General features: G+C 39.0%; 1 pseudogene; it reads right to left on the reverse strand.

The window, feature by feature from the left end:
• Positions 1-232: 232 nt before the first annotated feature.
• LOC106840125 (metalloendopeptidase OMA1, mitochondrial pseudogene) lies at positions 233-4,526 on the reverse strand (annotated as a pseudogene).
• Positions 4,527-6,099: the final 1,573 nt, after the last annotated feature.

The following is a 6,099-nucleotide window of genomic DNA, read 5'->3' on the forward strand; positions in this document are numbered from 1 at the left end:
TGTTTAAATGTCTAATATAAATTTATTCTGTGACGTCTTCCTCATTGAAGATATTTTAAAATAGATTAAAATGCTTTAATGTTTCATGAAAAATAAGTACCTAGTAGAAGAATTTAGGTAATACCTGTAACATACACGACTTGACCCTGAATATCCATTTTTGTTTTTATTTCAAACATCATTTTTTAAAATAACATAAAAATGATAAACATTTCTGCATCCTTCATATATCTCACATCCCATAAATTTTAATCCAACTGCCAGTTCTTTTCTCAACTATATATGTTAATGGTATTTGTTCCTGTTTTTGAATGGGAAGGGTATCCATTTTCTGTTTCCTAACGGTGATAGTTAGGTCTTCTTTCTTTAATTCTTCAAGAAAATGTTACATACTGAGTTTGAAGAGTAATCAACGGTTTGGTCCAGAAAGTCGTGGGCAATTACAGATCTCTCTGATTTTGAGAGCCTGAGGTGTGAGTCTATTCAAATGCTCAGCCCAATTTCCAGGAGAAGGCTGTGTCGATAGCCATTCCAGCGATGTGAGATGACCATGGAGGCTATCCGCAATTTCCACCCACTGCCAAAACACTGAACTGGCTCTGAGTCCACACAAGCCTTTGCAGCAAGCTTTAGTCCAAATTTGTTGGCTTCAGTCACCAAAGTTCTACTGTATGGTCTATCAAACACGTGGCTCCTGCAATTTAGACTATAGCCACTGTCCCAAGAGTACCAAACTATCTTGAGGACAATTGCTCGAAATCATTGTGAGAAAAATCAGACCTAGGAAATCCAATAAATGAACCATATTAGCCTTTTCTGCATCATGACCAAGGATTGCATGTGCTATTTCATGGCCAAAAGGAAGGAAAGTTGACGAATATCAGTTACACTATTTGAAAGTCCAGTGAAGATAAATATGTCCATTTGGAATCACAAACACATTTATATCTGGGGAATCAACCACGTGGATAATCCAATTGATCTCAGAGATCCCTGGGATGTCTTTATTGCATTCTAGTAGATAATACCCACACTTTAACAGGCATGGACCAGACATCTCTCTCAATTAGCGTATCATTTTTCAATTCCTCCATCCATGCTTCACATTCCAGTTCTGATAAAAGTCTATAATCTTCTTTTCCCTCAATAATAGTAGCTTGCTTCTTCCTGTGTTTGGACTCACTTACAGGTGAGTAAAATAAAACACTGCAAATAGCAATCCCAAACTACGCAAACCGAGGAATAGCTTCCATTTATTTTTCCCTATACTTTCTTTAAACAGTTCCTTCTCGTTAGGAGGAAGTGCCTGCTACCATTTCCTTATGCCTCTACATACAATGATTGGAAGTAGTTTCTGCATTGGGGGCCGGCCCGGTGGTGCAGTGGTTAAGTTCGTACGTTCCGATTCTCGGCGGCCCGGGGTGCCGACGTGGCACCACTTGGCAAAAGCCATGCTGTGGTAGGCGTCCCACGTATAAAGTGGAGGAAGATGGACATGGATGTTAGCTCAGGGCCAGTCTTCCTCAGCAAAAAGAGGAGGATTGGCGGCAGATGTTAGCTCAGGGCTAATCTTCCTCAAAAAAGAAAAGAAAGAAAGTAGTTTCTGCAATGGTTTAAGAGTTATCAACAAGAGAGGAACCAGAGCAAGCTGAAACCATGGACAAGTGTGGAGACTCCTGATGTCTCTTATGGGAAAGCAGTTTAGAGGACGCAATCCTGAAAAAGCAGAGACGACTGTAACTTCATTTATCATGAGCTTACTTGAGAAAGAGTCATGCCATCCAGTACGTTTTCAGGTAATCATCCAAATTTCCTTACTTTTGGTATTCTAGAGGTGTCCTCTTCTTTTATCATTGAAAGTCCTCTAGAAATGAAAGTTCCCAGGCAGAAAAGCCAACCTATCGCAATGATTTTCCCCCAGACCCTGATACTTACTTACTATATGGTTAATTTCTAATGATGACAGTCTGGTGCAGTTACAGCTAGTGTGTTACATTTCTCCAGTTGGTCAGTGAATTAAATTGGAAGAGAACGCAGTTTCTAGCAACAGACTGTAGTCTAAAGCCTTTCTTTTGCTCGATTATCCTAGTGGTGACAAAAGTGAAGATGATTGCCCTGGGAAGTGGTTGTGTTCATTTGTTTATTGCTTTTCTGAGTGAGTTAAGCACTACAATTGCCTTTATCTTTTCCTCCCCTACTATAAGCTTAGGGAGGAAGGGGATTATGGCTTGATTACCATTAAAACACCAGCACAGGCACAATATCTGCAAATAATAGATGCTCAGTCAATAGGTTGAAGGAAAGATTGCATGAACAAACAAAGCTCTTTCTTGAATGCCCATTAGAGCACTGTGGTATAATCAATTAGTCTTGAACTAGAAATCAAACACTTAGCTTCAAGGCACAATTCCATCCATTTTCATTATCTATCTTTTCATAAATCTTGAAAGTTCAGAGCATCAATTTCTCTGTCTGGAAAATGAGCAGAAATCAATCTGACCTGACCTTCGAAGACTTGTGAGGTTCTATTAAGATGATGCAGATGAAAGAGCATTTTGAGTTTTGAGCTGCTATATAAATGCGTGATCAGACGTGGTGTGTCACCCTGACATTGACCAGGGAAATAATTTATAAACTGGGTGAGGAGTGTAACGAGGTGGAGAATGCTTAATTTGCTGGAATTCTCAAGGGAGTATCGTGTATAGTATGTTAGATATTTTATAAACTACCTGAGGTAGTGAGTGACATTCCTTAACACTCCTACCCCGTGAAAGAGGCATGCTCCACTTTCAAATAATGCTGAGTGAAACTCTCTTCTAAGAAGGGGGTCTCCACTTAATTGCAGAATTTTTGAATATAGAATGGGACGTAAGTATGGGGCCAAAGGTGTATTTCTTGAGACACAGAGGATAAGTTTTTTCTAACAATTTTTCCTGGAAATTAATCAAAGAGACACGTTTTTAAATCTTTAAATTAAGACTTTGAGATGATGCTTGCTTACCAAAGACACAAAATTAAAAGCCTTCCTGGGATATATACTTATTGTAATCTGGCCTCATGTATAATCATGTCAGAATCATACTAAACTACATTGGACTTAAAGAAAATCTGGTCTGTGTTCCATAAAGTCAGAATATATTAATGTAGGTGGGACCAAGCTCAATCTTATCAGCTAAAAAGTTAATCTCACAGAGCAACGTGGGGACAGACCTGGAGCCAGATACCAGTATTCCACCTCATGGTGTACCAAATGTCTTACAAGTGATTAGACTTTAAGTATTGATTCAAAAGCATTGAACAGATCAGTTATTTGCATCAGTTTTTTCCATTCCCTCTCTCCAAAGAGATGGCCTACATTCAAACTAGGCAGATGAAAACTGGTAACAGCTTGCTAATGGATGTCAGAATCTTAGCTCATTTTATTCAAGTGTTCCTTCATTTATTCCTTAATTCATCAAACATGTATTAGATGCCCAAATGGTCCAAGCATCTGGAGTTGCATCAGGAATTATAGTAAATACAAACAAACATTGTGTGTATGTGTGATCTGAAATGTTTTCCTAGTTGTGGTATGAGAGAAGAAACACACCATTAAAATAAAACATTTGGCTCTTGGGCTAATTTCCAAGAAAAGTTTGAAAAAAAATGCCTGTTTTCTGAATTCCCTCTTCATGACTGTGTTGAATCAGAAATATAAAGCCACCAGAGACTTGACTGCAGTATTTCATTTCTCTTATTTAAGTCAAATGGAATATTGACATTCAAAGTACGCCTACTCTCATCTTGGTACGTTAACAACATTACCTGAAAATTTTAAAACAGTTTGAAATAGACTCTTCTACATATTGATTAATTAATTCAGCAAACATTTATCAATATCTATTATGTGCCAGGCACAGTGAATAAGTACTGGGGAGTAAAGGCACAAATGAAACTGCCCAGAAGAACTCATTATTTGAAAATAAGCGGCAATTGAATAAGTAGCTTACAATTCAGTGTGACAGCACAACTGTACCAATTCTTCCCAGGTACAGAGGAAGCACAGAGGCACAGGAGGAGAGTGGGGTTGGACCTGGGTGTTCAGAGGTTTCCTTGAGTATGTTAAGCTTAAGGTACATTTGGAAAGAAGAATAGAAGTTGAAGTTAGGGATGGGCACATCAGAATGACGGATAAGCTTGCACCAAAAAATAGAAACCTACAACAAAATGTGTGCCCTGGGAAATATAACCGATTCACGACTGCTGGAGCAAAAAATGCAAAGGAGTACTTATGATAAATTGCTTTTAAGTATTACTAACTTGAGTACTTGAGAACAACAAATCCGTCTCCCTGTGATCCATTAGTTGAAATTTACGTGGAGTCTTCCACATTCTCTGTCTCACCTTTAGACTGTTGCCTTTGCAATTATATAGTTATGACGTGTTTAGAAACAACACTGTCCTTTTAAAAAATATAGCCAGCATAATTTAGAATTGATTCCATGAAACAAATGGGAGGCCACTTTGAAATACCTTTCTATGGCCATAGCACGTTTTGTCAAAGATCTTCGTCCATCTTTCCTGTTTCCCTCCTTAGCATCTCTTATTTTCTAATAAGTTGTCCATTTCTTCTTCTTCTTTTTTTTCATGGTTGACTCTCTTATGTCTACAACTGCTTATAAAATCTAGACTTTCATCTGACAAGGTGGTTTTAATCCATGTTTCCAGAATTGTTTAGAACTTTCTGTGAAGATTCCTTGGAGATGACTGAGCCAGTGGCATTCACATGGGTCTGCTATTTACATTTGGGCTTTGGGCAAAATTTCATTTGAAAAGAGACTTCTTATGCTTCATTAAATTTTAAAATCACTCCTTGTCTAATTCTCATCTTTTGAGGATAAACTGAGGCAAACAGAGAAGGAGTGTTAGTATCAACACAATATAGCTACCTAGACAGAACTACATTCAAACATGGGTCTTCTATTCTCAGATGCTCGTCCCATTAGGCTATTGCAGGCAAGAGTTCTCCTCTTTCACATTGCCCACTGCTGGGGAAGAAATCCTGTCTGGGAAGTGTAGTGACATGAGGGTCACCACATGCCCTGTGCTTCCCCTCAAGTGTAGACTTAACTGCTTCTTAATCTTCTTTTAGGTTTAATCAGAAACATTTTGCCCATAATTTTCCATATTTAATTGCATTTAGAAAACATTAACTATGGACTTACTAAATTTACTATGCTCAGTCTTGGAGACAATATGGTTAACAAATAGGTATAGTCCTTAAAATGGAATTTCTCATCAACTTCTTTGAGGATGCAGGACACAGACATGCATTCATCTGGTTCCTTCAATGAAATCAAATCTATCTTAGAGGCATGTTATTATGGGTTGAATTGTGTTCTCCTAAAAAAAATTATATTGAAGTCCTAACCCCCCAATACTTCAGAAAGTGACCTAATTTGGAAATAAGGTGGTTGTAAATGTGACTCATTAAATTAACATGAGCCATACCGGAGGAGGGTGGGGTCCTAATCCAACATGACTGGTGCCCTTATAAGAAGACAGCCATGTGAAGGCACAGAGACACATGGAGCATGCCATGTGAAGACGGAGGCAGAGATTGAAATGATACATTTACAGTTCAAGCAACACCAAGGATTGCCAATCATCCTCAGAAGCTAGGAGAAAGGCATGGAATAGATTCTCCCTTAGAACCCTCAGAAGGAACCAACCCTGCCAGCATCCTGATTTTAGACTTCTAGCCTCTAGAATTGTGAAACAATAAGCTACTGTTTTAAGCCATCCAGTTTGTGGTACTTTGTTATTGCAGCCACAGGAAACTGACACACATGTATAAAGTTCACAGATAAGGAAGCGGTTGTCAACTCCGCTGTGTGTCTGGACACCACTGGGAAGAGGTGATGTCTGAGCTGAGCACTCAGAGATAAGTAAGCGTCAGCATCCAGAGGGAGAAGGGAGGATGTGCATTCACAGCAGAGAAGAAAGCAGGAGCAAAGGACAGCATTTGGAAAGAGCATCAGTGTTTGAGCAATGCTGACAGCCCTGTAGAGCTCCAGCAAGGAACATGGGGTGCTCTGGGCAAAGACTGTTGCAATGGCC

The sequence above is a fragment of the Equus asinus genome, chromosome 12 (genome assembly GCF_041296235.1).
Source record: "Equus asinus isolate D_3611 breed Donkey chromosome 12, EquAss-T2T_v2, whole genome shotgun sequence".
Lineage (NCBI taxonomy): Eukaryota > Metazoa > Chordata > Mammalia > Perissodactyla > Equidae > Equus > Equus asinus.